A 19,777-nucleotide genomic window follows, 5' to 3' on the forward strand; every position below is an offset into this window, starting at 1 on the left:
GTGCATTACATTAATTGATTTTCGTATATTGAACCATCTCTGCATCCCTGGGATGACTCCCACTTGATCAGGGTGTATGATCTTCTTGATGGTCTTCTGCATTCTGTTTGCCATTATCTTATTAAGGATTTTTGCATCTGTGTTCATTAGTGAGATTGGCCTATAGTTCTCTTTTTTGGTTGGGTCTTTCTCTGCTTTGGGGATCAAAGTGATGCTTGCTTCCAGGAATGAATTTGGGAGTAGTGCTTCCCTTTCAATTTCACTGAAGAGTTTAAACAGTAGTGGCAGCAGTTCCTCTCTAAATGTCTTGTAGAATTCAGCAGTGAAGCCATCAGGGCCTGGGATTTTCTTAGTTGATAAGTTTTTAATTACATTTTCAATTTCATTGGTTGATATTGGGTTGTTCAGAATTTTTAGGTCTTCTTCATTCAACTTTGGTAATTCATATGTATCTAGGAATCTGTCCATTTCTTCTGTGTTGTCCATCTTATTGGCGTATAGGTTCTGGAAGTAGGTATTGATGATCCTCTGGATTTCTGCTGGGTCTGTTGTAATTTCACCCTTTTCATTCCTAATTGCATGGATTTGGGCCTTTTCTTTCCTTTTTCTGACAAGGTTGGCTAAAGGTTTGTCAATTTTGTTGATTCTTTCAAAGGACCAACTCTTGGCTTCATTGATTTTTTTGTGTCATTCTCTTAGTGTCCATTGCATTGATTTCTCCTCTGACCTTTATAATTTCCTCCCTTGTATGAGCTTTGGGGTTGTCCTGCTCCTCTTTTTCTAGAAGCTTGAGGTTCAGCATCAGGTTGTTTAATTGGGCTTGTTCTGTTTTCCTAATATGTGTATTCACTGCTATGAATTTCCCTCATAAGACTGCTTTCATTGTGTCGCATAGATTCTGATATGTTGTACTGTCATTATCATTGAATTGAAGGAACTCTCTGATTTCTTCTTTAATTTCCTCTGTGACCCATTTGTTCTTCAGAAGTGTGTTGTTCAATTTCCACATGTTTATGAAATTTTTTGAGTTTCTTTTGCTATGGCTCTCCAATTTCATCACACTGTGGTCTGATAATATACAAGGGATAACTTCAATTCCTTTGCACTTACTTAAACATGTTCTATGTGTGAGTATGTGGTCTGTTTTGGAGAATGACCCATGTGCAGCTGAGAAGAATGTGTATTCTGATTTTGTGGAGTGGACGACTCTGTAAACATCTGTTAAGTTCATTTGTTCAAGAGTTTGATTGAGTTCTAGTATTTCATTACTTATTTTAAGTCTAGTTGATCTATCTATTTGTGACAGTGGGGTGTTGAGGTCCCCCACTACAATTGTATTAGTGTATATATGACTTTTCATGTCTGTTAGTATTTGTTTTATATAGTTGGGTGCACTAGTGTTTGGTGCATAGATAGTTATGATTGTCATCTCTTCCTCTTGGATTCTTCCCTTTACAAGGATGTAGTGTCCTTCTTTGTCTCTCTTAATCAGTGTTGGTTTGAAATCTACTTGATCTGCCAAGAGGATAGCTACTCCTGCTTTTTTTCAGGTTCCTGTTGCATGCAGTATTGTTTTCCACCCTTTAACTTTCAGTCTATGAGTTTCCTTTTGAATTAAGTGTGTTTCTTGTATGCAGTATATTGTTGGATTTTGCTTCTTGACCCATTCTGCCAGTCTATTTCTTTTGATTAGTGAATTGAGACCATTAACATTGATGGTTATAACTGAAACGTATTGACTTGTCATTGCCATGACATTTTCTTTTTGTTGGGTTCTCCCCTTTTCCATTTAATTTCTTGTCACGCCGGATGGGTTCATTCTGCTTTGCTTCCTGGGGTTGTGATCCTCAATGTCTGTTCCTAGGATATTGTGTAAAATTCTTTGGAGTGCTGGTTTGGTATTCACAAAGTTCCTAAGGTGCTCTTTGTCATGAAAGTATCTTACTTCTCCATCCATTTTGAAAGGTAGTTTACAGGGTACATCAATCTGGGTTGGAGGCTGTTTGCTTTTAGGGCTTGGAATATGTCACTGCAAGCTCTTCTTGCCTTGATGGTTTGTGTTGAGAAGTCTGCTGTGATTCTGATGGGCTTTCCTTTGTATGTGATTTGTTTCTTTTCTCTGACTGCTTGGAGAACTTTGTTCTTCTGTTGTGTTTCTGGAATCTTAACAATTATATGCCTATGTGTAGATTTTTTTTGATCAAGGTTATTTGGAGTCCTATATGCCTCACTTATCTGTATGTCAAGTTCTTTCCCTCCTTGGGAAGTTTTCTGCCATCACTTCTGCGGACTTTTTTAATGTCATCTGCACTCCCTCCTGTTTCTTCATTGACTCCAATCAGTCTTATGTTATTCTTCTTTGCATCATCTAGCAGCTGCTGGATTGATTTCTCATGTTCCCTTATAATTTTGAAGCAATTTTTCTTTTCCTGGTCACTAATTGCAATCTTATCTTCTATACCTGAAATTCTGTCCTCACATTGGCTCATTCTGCTGTGTAGACTTTCAGTGGAGTTTTTCATGTCCTGGAAATCTATTTGCATCTGTTTTATGGATTCCATTTGTTTCTTATGTTGGGATTCCATCATGTTCCTCAGCTCCTCTCTAGATTTATTAATCATGTCTTGCACTAGGGGCACAATTTCTCCTGTTATCTGAGAAATTATTTCTGATTTCATTTTTTCCAGATCCCCTTTTGTTGCCAGTTCAGTGGGTCCAGATGGTTGAGTGCCAGAGTGTTCCATCTCATTTCCCTTTGAGGTTGCTGTAGGTGATCTGGAAGTCTGGTTTTGAGACTTATTTACATGTTTTCTCATTTTGACTGGGGTGGGGGGCTGTTAGCACCTGCACGGCTTACCTCCTCTGAGCTGGGTGAGGTGGGCCAGGGGCCACGAGCAGAGGTAGGGATGGTGACCCAAAAGCCCTTTCCTGTGGGCTGGGAGCAGCAGGAGGGATGGTGGCTGGGAAGCCCCTTCCTCTGAACCAGGAGCAGTGGGATGTCACCTCATTAGCCCCTCCCTCTGGGCTGGCAGTGGTGGGAGGGATGGTGGCCTGAAAGCCCCTTCCTCTCCGCCAGGAGCAGCAGGACAGAAGGTGGCTCAAAAGCTCTTTACTCTGGGCTGGGAGCAGCAGGAGGGATGAGGTATCCGGGCTTTATTTTTTTAATTCAGTTTCTGGGGATTAAATTCAGACCCTTCCACTGAACTATATTAACCTCTATTTAAAAATTCTTTTTTATTTTGAGCCTGGTTCTCCATAAGTAGCTACATTGCTGAGGTACACTCTTCCACATCTATGTGTGTATGCAGGTTGCTGGTCATGGACATGTCATTTTCAAAACAGAGATCCACCCTGCAGGCATTCTTCACACATCATGTATTTTCTTTGTGATCAGATTCCTTGACCTCTTTCCCTGTGGACCCAGAGAGACCCAGCTGAGCATCCCCACAGCTTTCTCTGGTTCCCATAGCCCTCACTGATCCACCAGACCCTCTACATGGAGGTTAGGGAGGGTCCCAGTTCCTTCCTATGTCAAACAGTGCTGTGAACAACAGTCTTGAAATCTTAAAAGGTTGCGCTGCTCTCTATGTGGGATAAATCTCTAGCCTTGGCCCTGTGAGGTACAAGGACACATGTGTGGACCTCTGATGGGAGCTGCCGAACAGAGCTCTGCTCTGCCGCCTACATTCTCACCAGTGCTGTTCAGCACCAGCCATAAAAACTGCCAGTCAGATGGGGACACAGGACATCTCAGCGATGTGTGCCTGTGTGAATCCACATTGAGAGACTGAGCATTTCATACATTGTTGGCTGTATGTGGTTGTTCCCTTTTGAATTAGAAGAGTTTGTCTTTTCTCTCACAAAGTGGACTTGTGAGACCTGTTTGTACCCCTGCAATATAGACCCTCTATCTGGCTGTGGGTTCTAAGGTACGCTTTTCTGGTGTAAGTTAACTTTCTAATTTCCACGTTTTCTTCTTCCAGTTTTACCTGAGGGAAGAGTCTGTCTTTTTTTCCCCTGCCTTATAACACTGGAATCATAGAAAAGCTCTTCTAACATCAAAGGATGAGTAGATACACAATGGTATTTACTTTTACTGAAAACTCTCTGGGTTAGGATTAGGGTTAGGGTTAAGCTCCCCCCTGCTAACCTCCTCTCTGAGTAAAAAGGTTTTTTAACCTTTGAATTCCAGACAGTTGATCCTTCTCCCTGTCACACTGTTGTGATCCTTGTGCAGGACTAGATCTCACCACTCATCCCTGCCAGGCATCAATGTCAGCTCAGCGAGGCCTTCCCAGCTGCCCCCATCGTCATCTCAGCCCTCTCTCATGGCACCTGCTTTAGTGGGTTATAGCACTTGGTCTTCCCTTTCACTGCATTCTTTAGTGCTTTGTCCATCTCCTTGTCCAGGCTCTGAGCTTCTGAAAGGCAAGGACAATGTTGGCCTTTTTCTGTGCAGATTCTAGGCCTAATTCAGTCCTAGGAACAAAGTGAGAGTGTGAGGCATTTGAATAAATTAGAACATCTCAGAACTATTGTGGTTTTGTTTGTTTTGTTTTTCACTTTTTGTTTGTTTGCTTTGCTTTGCTACTGGATATTAAACCCAGGGTTGCTCTACCACCAGCCTACATTCCAAAGCCCAAGTTTTGTAGGCTGCACTCAAATTTGCAATCCTCTCTGTTTCTGCTCATAACAGAAAAGTCAGTTTTCATTGGTGGCCTGAATGGCCAGAATGGCCAGATCGCCTCTGATGTCTCTCCCTGGCTCCAAGTTCTCAAATAGAGCCGAGTAGACACAGCCTCCCCTGGTGGGCCAGCGAAGAACTGCACCTAAGGAGGAAAAACCACCACCCAAGACAGATATTTGCTTCAGTGACTCGAAAGCCTCAGCTAACCAGGACCCGTGGGATCCAAGGCCATCAGAAGGAAAATGTGGGTGTTGAAGGAACTGAAAGAACAGTTGAATGGCTGGAGTGGAGGGAACAAGGGGAAAGAAGTAGGAGATTAAAACAAGAAAGCATTTATGTACATTTTCCAACAATCTTCTTAAGGCAAAATTGTGACCATGTGTGTATAACTAAAATCATTTTTAATATTTTGCCTATGAAATATTTTGGGAATAAACTTGCTTTGTACATTCAGTTTCTGAAAGATAAAGTGCTTTGTATTTTGTTGAAGTCAGTATTTTGTACCAGCATTTATAGTGATCCACTTATGTTTAGTGATGAAACCTAACATGAACATGCTATGCTGTTTTTGTCAGTTGAATGTGGAAGGAATTTTTTATTAGAGATGAAAAGCAGTCTTCTGAGCACAATATTAACCCTAAGGGTTTTATCACTGAGCTGCTCATTTCATGAACTTTCATGGCATAAATTTGGGGTGCCAGGAATACTTTCCATGTTGGATACTGAGTTATTCTAATGCTTTCTAACCCAGGGCAGTAACTCCATGGGCTTGTCACTGTTCCTTCTCAGAGTCACCCTGCTTCCTCAACATGGTTCTGTCACAATAACAGTACTCCCTCCCCCCACCTTTAGAGCTATCCCCACCTACCTTGTTTTTCCAGCCCTCAAATGACATGGCACCCTGTTGAACTTTTCTTCCCAGTGTCAGCCCATGTTTCAGGATCAAAGCTGTCCTCTTTGGAGATGGATGATGTCTCTCCTCTAGTAATACAGTGGTTCCTAGTTTGTCCTTCCCCTTCCCCTCTATTAGCACAGGCAGTTATTGCTGCAGTATTAGAACACAATAAGCATTGGGAAACTGAAACTCCTCTGAGGGCCTTGATGTTCCCACATTTCTCTATGGTGGACAACCCCACTTTGCTCAGTACTTTAGCCATATTCTAGAAATATACCCTTTCTTGTAGACATTTTAAGGTCCACCATTTTGGGAGCCCACACCACAATTCCACCTTTTCATATGTTAGTATGGAATCTTGGTAAAATCTGACCTTTGAGACTAAAGAAATTTAATTGGGCAGAACACTTAGGCTTGACTCTTGAGTGTCTCCTTTTAATATGGAATGTTTCTGGGCCAGTTCATCCCAGCTCTTATTGATTCATATGATATGTTACCTTCATTTTGCATATCATGTGTAAATTAGAAAATAAAAAATGTGTGGATAACATTGTATGAAATAAACCTGTTCTTGTGTTTTTCTCTAAAAAAAATAATAATAGGCAGGCAGTTAGGTCGTGTAGGTCATTGGAAAGACTCTAGGTTTTTAATTGAAGTGAGATTGATGTGGGGGCATTGCTTTAGGTTTTTCAGTAGAGACAGGACAGGATCTGCAGTATGCTGTGAAATCATCTGTTAACCACACTATGGAGACTATGAGGGCAGAATCAAGGGGGCCTGGTGTGGAGGCTGCTGGGAAGATCCAGGTGAGAGAGGAAGTTGGAGCTTGAACCAAGTGGTCCTGGGGAGGTGATGAGAGTTGGTTGGGTTTAGGATAGATTTTTTTAAAAAACTTTATCACTCTTTCACTCTCTCTCTCTCTCTCTCTCGTCTCTTCTTCCCTCCTTTCCTCCATCCCTCCTTTCCTCCATTCCCTCTTTTTTTCCCTCATTTCCTTTTTTTCTGTTTTTTTTTTTTAGTACTGAGGATTGAACCCAGGGCCTTCACATTGAGCTACATCTTATTTTCATTTGAGCTCTTTTTTAAAATTTTTATTTATTTATTTATTTATTTTATTTATTTAATTTCTTTTGGTACCGGGGATCAAACTTGGGACCTTGCGCTTGTGAGGCAGGTGGTGTGAGCTCTTTTTATTTTTATTTTGACACAGTGTTTTATTAAGTTGCCCAGATGGGACTTAAGACTTTTGATCCTCCTGCCTCAGCCTCTCAAGAGTGCTGAGATTACTGGCATGTGCCACCACATCCAATGACAGCTTCAGTTTTCATCCTTGCTTTTGCAAATTGACTTCCAGAATATGGCACAACTCAACCGGATCTCCCCTCATGTCCTATTTCTTGATCCTTACTGAGTTTTCTGCTCCTCATTTGTTCTTCTCTCTCCCCTACCTACCTGTCCTCTTCCCAGGTCCTGATCTAGAGTCCCCTGCAACTTTAGCTCCAAAACTTGCAAATCTCCCTCAAAGATCAAGCTCTTTAGTGGTTCCAGTTCCCGATATCTGCCCTGATTGAAACACAAATGCTGCTAAAATACTTGAGTTTGCTGTGTACTTGTCCCTGAAATACCTGAGCCTTTGGAAATGGCTAGACTGTGCCCATCTGTGCTCATGTCAAAAGTTCTGCTTCTCTAAAGTTTAATCTTTGGCCTGTATCTCTGCCTCTCCTTCCAGACTACTTTCTGAACATTGAAGTCCATGTTCATGGATGGTTTCCATATCCACCTGCATGACCTTGCCCTCTCAGTTCACTTCACTCATCTATCCAGAGAGTGTGGGCAGTGCTCAATCCACACAGGGTACCCGGTGGAATATCTCTACTTCATGCTTGCTCTGGGGCCATCTTTCTATATGCTGTAATGAAAATATGTATGATGGACTGAGGGTGGGTGTTGTGGCATACACCTGTAATTGCAGCACTCTGGGAGGCTGAGACAGGAGGATTAAAATTTGGAGCCCAGCATGGGCAGTTTAGCAAGTTAGTAAAATCCCGACTCAAAACAAACAAAATTTTAAAAAACAGGGCTGGAGATTTACCTCAATGCAGAGGACCTATATTTAATCCCCAGTACCCTCACCCCGAAACACAGTCTTGGTAAACTAAAAGTTTATTTCTCATAGTTCTAGGAAGTTGAATATCAAGGCAGGTGTCTGGTGAAGGCTCACTTTGTGGTTTATAGATGGCACTTTTGCCATGTCCTCACATGACAAGGGAGCTCTTGGACTCTCTTTTATAAAAGCACTAGTCCCTTTCCCGAAATCACCAACCTAATCACCTCCCAAAGCCTCCCCTCCCCCACAAACACCATCACCCTGAAGACTGGGCTGCAACAGTGAAATTTGAGGGAGACACAACCATTCACTCTGGCACCATTCATTCGTTTCCTCATCTGATCAACAGAGATTGTCCTTATTCTCTTACCAAAAACACCTCTCTTGCTGGGTTTTCTAATTACTTAAGTAAGATAAAGAAATTTGACATCCTCAAAAATTCTAGACTGCTGAATGTCGGGAGCAATGCTACATAATTTTAGGGTAAAATCATTTGGTTAGCCTAGTTCTCCTGCCTACAGCCCAGCTATGGAATTCCGAGACATAATTGCCTTTTGGACTATGGTCACAACTGAGACCTCAATGATCCGATGATGCTGTGATTCTCCAGGACAAGAAACATCCTGGGAGCTGAAAACATCGTGGGAGGAACAAACATCTACTTAGTTCCTCATTGTTCTTGGAGTGTTACCATCTTGTTTATGCAGATGTACTGAACTCTCTGCAAGTCATTTGTTACATTTGTTTCTCCTTATGTACTGAGTACTGAATAAAAGGTGCGGTAAGCTGGGGGCTTTCTTCTTTGCTGCCCAGGGAAGCACTAATCAGACCCAAACCTCAGCTTCTTCTCAGTCTCATTTTTCTACCTTTCCCGTAATTCATTGTGTGCTGCCGTGGCTTGCAGGAGACCAGGACTCACTGCAGAAGTTCTGGTAACGTCCCCTTCCCCTGTTCCCTATAGCTGAATCTACTACTTCCTCCCAACTACTTTGTTCTCTCTTTACTTCTCTTCTTGCTTAGCTTAGATCCCAAGATTATTCTGCATTTGTCACACATAGACACACACACACACAAACACACACACACACACACACACACACCTGCCCATCCTCACAGATAACTTCCTTCCTTCCTTTTTAGAGAAAACTCCTTTGACTTTGCCAAATCAAACCACCACCCTTCCTGCGTTCTTCACTCTTAAGGCAGAGGCGTTGTTGCTGCCTGGGAGAGGGTCTCCCAACCTCAGCACCTGTTGACATTTGAGCTGGAGCAGTCTTTGCTGTGGGGACTGTCTTCTGCATAGTAGGATGTTCAGCAGCAACCCTGGTCTCTACTCACTCGACGCCAGTAGCACTGCTCCAAGTCGTGACAACCAAAATTATCTCCAGACATTGCCAAGTGTGTGTGTCGGAGAAAACTCTTCCTGGTGGAGAACGACTAGCCAAAAGCCCCTCACCCTATGTGTGGCTGGGGTGACACTTTCCCCTTTAGGGCATATACAATTTGCTCTGGACTCATGCAGTATTAGCTAGCTAGCTCCCTATCAACTAGATTTTTTTCATAAATATTTAAGTGTGCTAATGCTTCTCCCATAGTAAAATAAATAAACAAAACAAAAAAACCCTCCAACAGTACTTTCACCTCTAGCCCACCACGCCCTGCCTTCCCCTTCCCATCACCATCTCCCAAGAGTTGTTTTTTATTGTTGTTGTTGTTGTTTTTCCATGCCAGGGATCAAACTCAGGACCTTGTGCTTGCAAGGGAGGTGGTAGGACCACTGAGCTAAATCTCTGGCCCGAGTTGTTTATGTTTCATCCTTGCTCCCTCAACTCTGACTCAAGGTCCTGCCATGTTAGCTTTCAATGAGTTTCATATCTATAAATACAGTGAATGTTCTTCAGAACCCTGATCATAAAGCCCATTGGAGGAGAACCAGCTTGAGGGAAGTAGAGGTCCTGGGTTTTGTCATGACCTTGAGTTTTGGGTGTCTTGGAGGCAGGCTAGAGATGTTGTTGGGCATGGTATAGAGAGGAGAGGTTTTGGCTGGGATATAAATTCCTGCATTTCCTGCAGTTTACCTAGGGGCACACAGGTATGTATGTATGTATGTATGTATGTATGTAATTACTGTACTGCCATAGGAATCATAAACTCCTTGTAGAGGGTAGGGGGAAGCTTAGTCAAGTTCTCAAACTCGGAATCACTTGAGGTGCTTGAAAAAAATGCAGATGGCTGGGACCCACCTTCGGAGATTTTTTTTGGTTGTTCAGCTTTTATTTTATTTTATTTTTGGTACCAGGGATCGAACTCAGGACCTTCTGCTTGCGAGGTAAGTGGTGGAACCACTGAGCTCAATCACTGACCGTCTTCAGGGTTTTTAATACAGTAAAACCAAGTAGACCTAGAGGTGTAGCTCAATGGTAAAGTTCTTACCTAGCAAATGTGAGGTCCTGGGTTCAATTGCCAGTGGCACAAAAACAAACAACAGAACAAAAACAAAATAGCCTTGGTAGGTAGGAGAATGTGCAGTTTTATCAAGTTCCTACGTGATGCTGAAGCTATTGGTCCCAGTACCTCACTTTAAAATTTTTTTGTCAATATTGGGAATTTTAACCCAGGGCCTCTGCACTGATATATATATATATATATATATATAGAGAGAGAGAGAGAGAGAGAGAGAGAGAGAGAACTTGTCTCAACATATATATGTTTATATATGTATACAAATTTATATATACATAGCATATACATATATATGTAAATATATTGAGAGACAGGGCCTTCTAAAGTCATGAAGTTGCCCCAAGCTGAGCTGAAGTTGAGATCCTCCTGCCTCAGCTTCCCAAAGCAGAGATTACAGGAGTGACCCACTGGTTCCACCCTTTAAGAACACTGGTCTGGAATGCCAAGAAGAGTGGGGGCCAGGTATTTCAGTGAAACGCTCCTACATCATCCAGGAGTGGAGGGTGAGTCCTTGAGTAAATAGAGGAAGCAGCGAGAAAGGCCGGAGCACCTGCTGCTGGCCGATGCAGGTGGCGCCCAACAAAGATGCAGACTCTTGGACTACAACTCCCAGGGATCCTCACGGCGACTCGCGCGCGCTCCCTGAAGGTGCACGGAGGCGTGGGTGGGCCCACGGGACCTTTCGTCCAGCATCTCCGAGCTCAGAGCTGCGGTGGCTGCGGGAAGCTGCGGCGTCGACGGGAACGGAGGGAGAGCTGAGCCTGGCAGGTTAGTAGGAGCCACACGGGGGCCAGCTTCTCTGCGCCTCAGCAGTGTCGTCTAGGTCGGGCGTGCCAGCGCAGGAGTCCGGGTGCAGGGACGTGGGACGCCACTCTGGGAAGACGCTGCGGTCTCGGGCCGCTGTGGCCCCGCTGCTCCTTAGCGCCGCGGGTCCTGTCCCCAGCGGGAGAGACAACCTGCCCCGCCTGGCCCGGCCTGGGATCAGAGCAGTCTGTGCTGCAGGTGGCCTGGGCAGGCGGCCGCCCCCTCCTCTCGGGCCCCCGCGGGCAGGGATGGCGCAGGAGCCCGAGACCCGGGGCCAGGCGCCTACTGGGGGCTGTGGCCGGGGGCGGGGGGGTCACTCGGGCTCCCGCCGCCGCCGGGGTGGGTGCACCGCCCGGGCTCCTGGGCCCGGGGAGCCTTCCGCACCCTCCTTGGTGCCGCCCGCGGGGCGCTGTGCGGTGTCAGGGACCGACAAGCCCTTGGTCATCGTCCTGTCCTCGGAGCTCCTTGACTGGGAAGGGCGCGGTGCCACAGCGCGGTCCACCGGTGAGCCCCTTCAGGGTGTTTGCGGATGTCCTGCTGATGCAGAGCCTGTCATAAGTGCAACAGCCACAACCCCCTTTACCAAATGCCTTTCAAACTAAACTAGTTCTACATACTTAATCATTTTTTAAAAGCAAGTTTGACTCTGAATATCTTATTTTTATTTTGTGGGATCTCCATTTGACAGCACGCAAGTTTATATAATAAGCAGTAGACACTTTGAAAAAAAAAATTCTTGTGAAGGTGCTCTTCCTTGGCCTCTATCGGCCGAATTATGTTGGACTGGTTGACGTGCTTATCCATTAGTAACTGCAGTGGCTGGAGGCCAGAGATAAAGTGTTTTTAAGTAGAGTCCCAGTGCAGCCCTTCAGAATGATTTTTGGTTTTCGAAGATTTGGTTATCCACTTTCAAACAGCGTGTCCTTTCAGCGTTTAAGATGGGGAAGGAGGGTAGGGGGGTACAAATTTGTCAATCCTGTTAACTTACTCTACAAAAGATAGCTTGGCATGATTAACTCCAGAACAAGCACGTTTCGTTTGGTAGATCAGAAGCAGAGCCTCTTCCATACTAAACTCTGACTCAGTTTTAATGATCATTTTTCTAGTTAATTTGTTTGGCTATACCAAGTGGAGAATTTTATTGTTTGTTAGCAACAACATATATCTCTTTCTCATGTTATCCTTATTTTTTGTTGTCCACTGGTCCCCCTCTCTACATTGTTGACTTTGAAGGTTAAGTAGGACATCTTTGTGTTGAGATTGGTTCTAGGAAAATACTTCCTTTCTATACTCACTAAGTCCTGTATACTCCATCGTGGTGGGTTTTTATTCATACATAGTTACTGAAAGATTTAAAGCGTTTATTTTTTCCAAATGCATTTGTATAGCATGCATTGATATGACCGTGTAGGTTTCCTTGTTAGAATTAACATTAGTGACTACGTTGGTAGATTTTTTTTTTTCTCTAAAATCCCGGGACACTTTCAAAGGCACTTTTGGTTAGTTTGATAGTTTTGATGTGCTACCTGATTGTTTAGAGCATTGGTATCCATATTTGTAAGTGAGATTGTATAGTTTTTTTCTCCCCTATTTTTGTGAGTTCCTGATTAGAATTATGCTCTCCTTGATGATTAAATCAGGAAACTTTTCATCATTTTCTGTGCTCTGCAACAGAAGAATAATCTGTTCCTGAAAGTTTGGCACAACCTGACTGCAGATTGCCGGTGTTTTGTCTCGTTTCTGTCTTGCAGTGCTGAGGATTGAGTCCAGAGCCTAGGCCAAGTGAGGCAAGTTTTCTACCACTGAGTTGCACCCCCAGCCCTACTGCTGTTTTTGGAAAGTTAACTGCCTTTTAGCTTTTTTCCAGGACCATTGATGTTTTTCAGATTTTCTATTTCCTCAAAGTCAATTTGATACTTTTAATTGGGCCAGAAAATCATTAATATCATTGAAGTTTAATATTATTGAATTTTAACATATAATACCACAGTTTTATATAGTTTGATGGAAGAAAATAAACTCATGTATCTGTGATGTTATCTTTTTTAACACTAATGACTTTTTATGCCTTTTCTCTTTTTTTATTGATCAGACTTGCTTAGTGATTGCTTATTTTATTAATCTTTTCAAAGAACCAGCTTTGGGATTTATTGGTTAATGCTGCTGATTTTTATTCTTCTACATCAGTAATTTCTGTTCTTAATATTTATCTTTCTACTTAATTTAAATTTATTTTGTTCAAACTGTAGCCTTCTGAATTTAAAATTTGAATCATTTATTTAACCAATTGATCCTCCTCCTAAACAAGGCAAGGACTTCTAATTCATTTTGTTCACCTCACATTTTTTCCCCCCAGTACTGGGAATTGAACTCAGGTCCTTGAGCTTGTGAGGCAGGCACGGCACCACTGAGATAAATTGTATTTAACTTTAAGTGTATTCCACCCCCACCCCCACCCAGTACTGGGGATTGAACTCAGGACATTGTGCTTGCCAGGAAGGTGCAGCACCACTGAGCTACATCTCCAACCCCACTTTAACTGTTTTTTTTCTTTAACTTTTGAATTAGACATTGCAATTGTGATTATTTTCTAGGTCAATATTTATCAGATTTATCTACCTATTTACCATTTTCTTCACTTTCCATTTCTTCTTATATCACAGATAATCTTCTTTGGACCATTTTGCTTTTCCAAGTTCCTTCAGTGATGATAAACTCTGTTTTTATAAAACCTGGAAATGCCTTTTGTTCTGCATTTTTCTAAGATATGCCACAGATTTGGCTTCCTCATGTTTCTCTTTTCCACTGATTTCAAAGTCATTTTTACATATTTTTCTAGCATTTTAAAAAGATGATTTGTAACTGGAAGCTTTTGACAGCTCTGTGTTGCCGCATTGCTGAAAGAAAAAGTTTAAGAAACAGATGCCAATTTGTAGTCTATAGAATCGTCAATTTTTGTGACTGTTCCTAGTAGCTTTCATATGTTGGGTACAAAATTATGTATTTGCCTTAAGTTCATGATAATCATTTAGGTTCTTTGTTTTCCTATTTTGGGTTTCCAGTATTTGATCTATTGATTCTGAGAGTTATGTTAAAGATTCCACTATGATTTATGTGAGTACATCTCTCTCTATATACAGACACAACATGGATATATTTCTAATGTTGTCAAGCTATGTGGGTTTGGGTTTTTTTGTTTGTTTGTTTGTTTTTGTTTTGTTTTATTTTTTTGAGACAGGGTCTCACTATGCAGTTCATACTGGTCTTGAACTCATTATGTAGCCCAGGCTGACCTCAAACTTGCAGTTATCCTTCTGCCTCAGCTTCGCAAGTGCTGAAATTACAGGCATGTGCAACCGTGCCCAGCACTTTTAAGCTATGTTTTTAAGCACTTAAAGTTTGTAATTCCTGTCTTTTTGATGAATTGTACCTTTGGGAATAAAATAATCAACTCATTTAATTATTTTTGCTTTTAAGTTTGTGTTATCTGATATTACATAACATTGCTATACCTACTTTTCGTTGGCTCTTTTCTGGCATGTCTTTCCACTTATTTTCAAATTTCTGTGTTTTCTTTTAGTTGTTCCTCTTGTGATTAGCTACTAGCTAGATTTTCTTTTATTAACACAATATTACTCTCTTAATCATTTTTTGTTTGTTTGTTTTTTGGGGGTTTTTTTGGAACCGGGAATCGAACCTGGGTCCTTGTGCTTGCGCAGCAGGTGGCAAAACCACTGAGCTAAATCCCTGGCCCTCTTAATCATTTTTAAGTGTACAATTCACTGGTATATTCACATTAGTGTCCAGTCATCTCCAGAAGTTTTTCACCTTGCAAGCTTGAAACTCTATACCCATATCCCCTTCCCCAGCCTTGGCAACTCCCCTTCTACATCCTGTTTCTTTTTGGGGTTTTTTTGTTTTTTTTTTTAGTACCGGGGATCAAACTCGGGACCCTACATCCTGTTTCTATGACTTCATGTATTTTAGGTACCTTCATGGATTTCAGGTATCTCACGTAGAATCTCATATAGTACAGTATTTGTCTTTTTGTGAACTAGCTTATTTAATTTACACAGTTTTCTTCAAAGTTCATCCATGTTGTACCATGTGTCAGAACTTTTTCTTTTTAAATTAATTTTATTGGTACATTTTAGGTACATAATATAATGACATTCATCATTGGAAATTTGTATCTTTACATAATATATCTTGATTCTTATTTTTCTCCATTCCCCTGCCCTCCCTTCAACCCTCCACCCCTATTTACAAAAACTTTGTTTCCATTTTTTCATTTTCTCATATTAATTCCATTCCCTTCTTTCCTTTCCCCTATCCCTCCCACTTCCCCTTCCCCTTTGGACCTCTTCTTCCTATTTCACATTATCTATTATATATTTTGATCCTTAGTTACCCTTTTAGTTTCTCATTACACAGTATTTACACGTGTGTCCTTATTTCACTTGAGTATTGCATCAATGTGCATCCATTTAGTTATAAATGTCTCTAATTTCCCATTCTTTATGGCTGAGTGGTACTCCATTATATATATTTTAAAAACCCACACAATTTCCCCTCTTTATTTTCCCCTCTTGAGCTTTGGGTTTGTCATGCTTTTCTTTTTCTAGGAGCTTGAGGTTCAGCAGTAGGTTGTTTATTTGAGCTCTCTCTGTTTTCCTAATGTGGGCATTCACTGCTATGAATTTCCCTCATAGAACTACTTTCATTGTGTCCCATAGATTCCTGTATGTTGTACTGGCATTATCATTTTCTTGTAGAAACTGTCTAATTTCATCTTTAATTTCCTCTGTGACCCATTGGTTGTTCAGGAGAGTGTTATTCAATTTTCATGTGTTTGTGGGAGTTTTGTGGTTTCTTGTACTTTTCATCTCCAATTTTATTGCACTATGGTCTGATAACATACAAGGAGTAACTTCAATTCTTTTATATTTACTTAAACATTTCCTATGAGCTAGCATGTGCTCTATTTTGGAGAATTACCCTTGTGCAGCTGAAAAGAATGTATATTCTGATTTTGTGGGGTGGAACACTCTGTAAACATCTATTAAGTCCATTTGTTCAATAGCATGGTTCAGTTCTAGAATTTCATTGTTGATTTTTTGTCTAAGTGATCTATTTGGTTTTTTTGGTACTGGGGATCGAACTCAGGACCTTGTGCTTGCAAGGCAGGTGTGGTGCCACTGAGCTAAATCCCCAGCCCAAAATGATCGGTCTATTTGTGATAGTGGGGTATTGAGTTCCCTCACTGCAATTGTATTAGTGCTTATTTGGTTTTTCATGTCCATTGATACTTGTTTTGTATAGTTAGGAGCATTCGTATTTGGTGCATATATATTTATGATTGTCATCTCTTCCTCTTGAATTGTTCCCTTCACAGGGATGTAGTGACCATCTTTGTCTCTCTTAATTAGTTTTGGTTTGAAATCTACTTTGTCTGCAAATAAGATTGCTACACCTGCTTTTTTCTGGGTTCCTGTTGCATGGAGAACTGTTTTCCATCCTTTTACTTTCTTTGTTTCTTCTTTCAAATCATTTTTATTTTCTTTTCTCAATGAGAATACATCTACATATAATTCTTTAGAAATGGCATGCTTGACTGACAACCAAGTTTTGTTGTTTTGTACTCGGTCCTATGCCCCAAAATACAGAAAGGAGTCAAAAGAGGGGAGGGCAGGGGAGAATACATCTGTATCCCTTCACAGTGCAGTACTTCCTGTAAATTACCTTATATCAAAATAACAAAGTATAATCCTTTTTTATTCTTCTTTTCCAAAATTTTTAAATATTCTTATTTCTTTACATTTCCATCTAAATTTTGATGTTAGATTCCCTGTGCCCATATACTGCTAGAGTTTTTATTGGAACTGTATTAAATCTATAAATCAAATTGGGAATGACTGACAGTTTTTATATGAACATAGTATACTTCTACATTTAGGTCTGTTTTGATTTCCTTCAGTACTATTTAGATTTCAGCATAAAGATCAAGTGTACATGTATGTTATATTTATACCTAAGTATCTGTTCCTTTGGAACTACTGTAAATAGTACTGATTATTCCATGTTCCTATTGTACATTGCTAGACAGTGGTTTTTTCAGTATCCACAAGAGAGTGGTTCCAGGAAACTCCACAAATATCAAAATCCACAGATACTCAAGTTCCTTTGAAAATGGCATAGTATTTGTATACAACCTATGCACATCCTCTTGTATATTTTAAATCATCTCCATATTAGTTATAATACCTAAGACAATATAAATGCTATATAAATAATTGTTATATTCCCTAGGGAATATGACCACAAAGGGCTTAGTTCAGACACATGCTTAGTTCAGCCACAGTTTTTTTCACATACTTTTAATCCATGGTTGGTTGAATCTGCAGACAATGAACCAGAACAAATGGAGGGCCAAATGTATAGAGAATTAAGACTGGGATGGGGATGAGTGTGTGTGTGTGTGTGTGTGTGTGTGTGTGTGTATCTTATATCCTGTGACCTTGCTAAACTCTAGGTTTTTGAAGATTCTTTGGGACAATCATGTTGTCTGTCAATGGAAACAGTTTTATTTCTTCTTTCCCAGTCTCCTCCTCTTTTATTTCCTTTTGTTGCCATATTAATGCTGACCAGGATTTTCTAGTAAAGTACTGAACTGGAGAGAGAGGTTAAGAGTAGACATTCTTGCTTTGTTCTTGTTCATGGAAGAAAACTTTCATTCCTTCACTATTAAGTATGATGTTAGCTGTAGTTTGTTTTGATTATGATTTTCCTTTTATGAATAGTGGAATTTAATTTGCTTTTTTTTTTGAGGATTTCTGCAATATGTTCATAAGGTAAATTGGTCCATAGTTTTCTTTTCCTTTGTCTTTCCTTTATTGTTTACTGTTTGTCTGGTTTACATAATCAGGTTAATTATGGCTTCATAAAGAAAGGTGGAAAGTGTTTCATCATCTTCTAAGTTCTGATCCACTGAACTGGCTGCTTCCCAGTGTGGTTGGTCTGGTTTTCCCACTATTAACAGGTGGCGAAAACATGGCACTGAAGTACAGCAGGTCACTCAGCTCCTTGTTGGTCCCTATAGCAGCCATGCGCTGTTGTTGGGGATTCATCTTCGGCCACTTCTCGCAGGTCTAGCCTCTGGCGAAAGTTCCCTTGGGCCGTGCGCAGGTGGGCTAGGTGGCCACCTTCCTCCGGGTGAGCTGTGTTCCCCCCACAGAAGTTGTGGGTCTCCTCAGACGGACATTTTTTTCACTCCATCCTTCTGCTTTCAGCCTATGAATTTCTTTTTGAGTTAGGTGTGTTCCTTGTGTAGAGCATATTGTTGGATTTTGCTTGTTAATCCATTCTGCCAGTCTATTTCTTTTGATTGGTGAATTGAGGCCATTAACATTGATGGTTATAGTTGATAGATATTGACTCATCTTGTCATGATGTTTTACTGTTGTTGGCTCTTTTATTTTTTATTTTTCCCCCTTTCCCTTTAGTTTCTTGCCTTGCCTGCTGGCTTTGCTCTGTTGGGCCTCATGGAGTTGTGCCCTTCATTGTGTTTTTCTAGGATATTGTTTAGAATTGTTTGGAGTGCTGGTTTGGTGTTCATGAAATTTCTCGGGTATTCTTTGTCATGGAAGTATCTAATTTCCCCATAGATTTTGAAAGATAATTTTGCAGGATACAACAGTCTAGGTTGGAAGTTATTTTCTTTTAGGGCTTGAAATACTTCACTCCAGGCTCTTCTTGACTTGAGGGTTTGTGTTGAGAAGTCTGCTGTGATTCTGATGGACTTCCCTTTGTATGTGATTTGTTTCTTTTCTCTAACTACTTGTAGGATTTTGTTCTTCTGTTACATTTCTGGGATCTTGACTATTATATGTCTAGGTGTAGTTTTTTTTTTTATCGTGGCTAGTTGGAGTTCTATATGCCTCACTTATCTGTATGTCCAATTCTCCACCTCTGTCTGAGAAGTTTTCTACTATTACTTCTGTGAACAGTTTTTAAATGTCATTTGTACTTTCTCTTGCTTTTTCATGGGCTCCTATCAGTCTTATGTTATTCTTCTTTGCCTCATCTAGCAGCTACTGGATTGATATCTCATGGTCCCTTACTATTTTTAAGAAATCTCTGTTTTCATGGTCACTAACCTCAATCCTGTCTTCTATATCTGATATTCTATCTTCACATTTGCTCAATCTGCTGTGAATACTTTCAGTGGAGTTTTTAATCCCCTGAATAGCTGTTTGAATCTGTTTCATGGATTCCATTTCTTTCCTATGTTAGATGAACATGATTTCCATTTCCTTCTTATGCTGGGCATTCATGGCTTCCAGCATGGTTCTGAGCTCATCTATTTTTTTTATCTGTTTCTGTTCTAGAGCCTCTACTCATGTCTTTCACTCTGCTCACCATCTCTGTACCAGTTATCTGGGAAACTATTTCTGTTTTGAATTTTTCTAGAGCCTCATTCATCTGTTTTGTTTCTTCCTGTGCTATCAGTTCAGGGTGTCCAGGTGGCTGATTGTCAGACTTTTCCACCTTGTTTGCCCCAGAATTTGCCTTTGGTAGGGTGGAAGTCTGGGTTTGTGCCTTGCTTAAATAAATGTCTTCTCATGTTTGTTTTTGGTACTGTCCTTGGCTTAATTCTTGTTCTGATACTTTGAAATTTCTTATTGTAAATATCTTTGTTGCTTGTATTTACAACCCTTATGGAATGATTGCTTCTCAGAGGTGACTTCCAGATATATCTGGTCTTTAAGTTTGAGTCTCTAATGACTGAGGCTATCTCGTTTTCATTATAACAGGAAGGACA

At 40.9% G+C, this 19,777-nt stretch overlaps 1 protein-coding gene across 16 annotated transcripts in view; it reads left to right on the forward strand.

The window, feature by feature from the left end:
* The first annotated feature begins 10,620 nt into the window (after positions 1-10,620).
* The window catches only part of LOC101705037 (cytospin-B), a 394,241-nt gene continuing 385,084 nt past the window's right edge, over positions 10,621-19,777 (forward strand). For 3 of the 16 annotated variants that reach the window (XM_087192089.1, XM_087192090.1, XM_087192087.1), the window contains exon 1: positions 10,633-10,920. The gene's annotated coding sequence lies outside the window, so the exon portion shown is untranslated. Of the gene's footprint in view, positions 10,921-19,777 lie in introns of all 16 variants that reach the window. The other 13 variants (XM_087192079.1, XM_087192080.1, XM_087192083.1 and 10 more) reach the window with 10 other exon arrangements.

The sequence above is a fragment of the Heterocephalus glaber genome, unplaced genomic scaffold (genome assembly GCF_053883595.1).
Source record: "Heterocephalus glaber isolate CG9 unplaced genomic scaffold, H.glaber_assembly_v1.0 deba00001565, whole genome shotgun sequence".
In the NCBI taxonomy this organism is placed as follows: Eukaryota; Metazoa; Chordata; class Mammalia; order Rodentia; family Bathyergidae; genus Heterocephalus; species Heterocephalus glaber.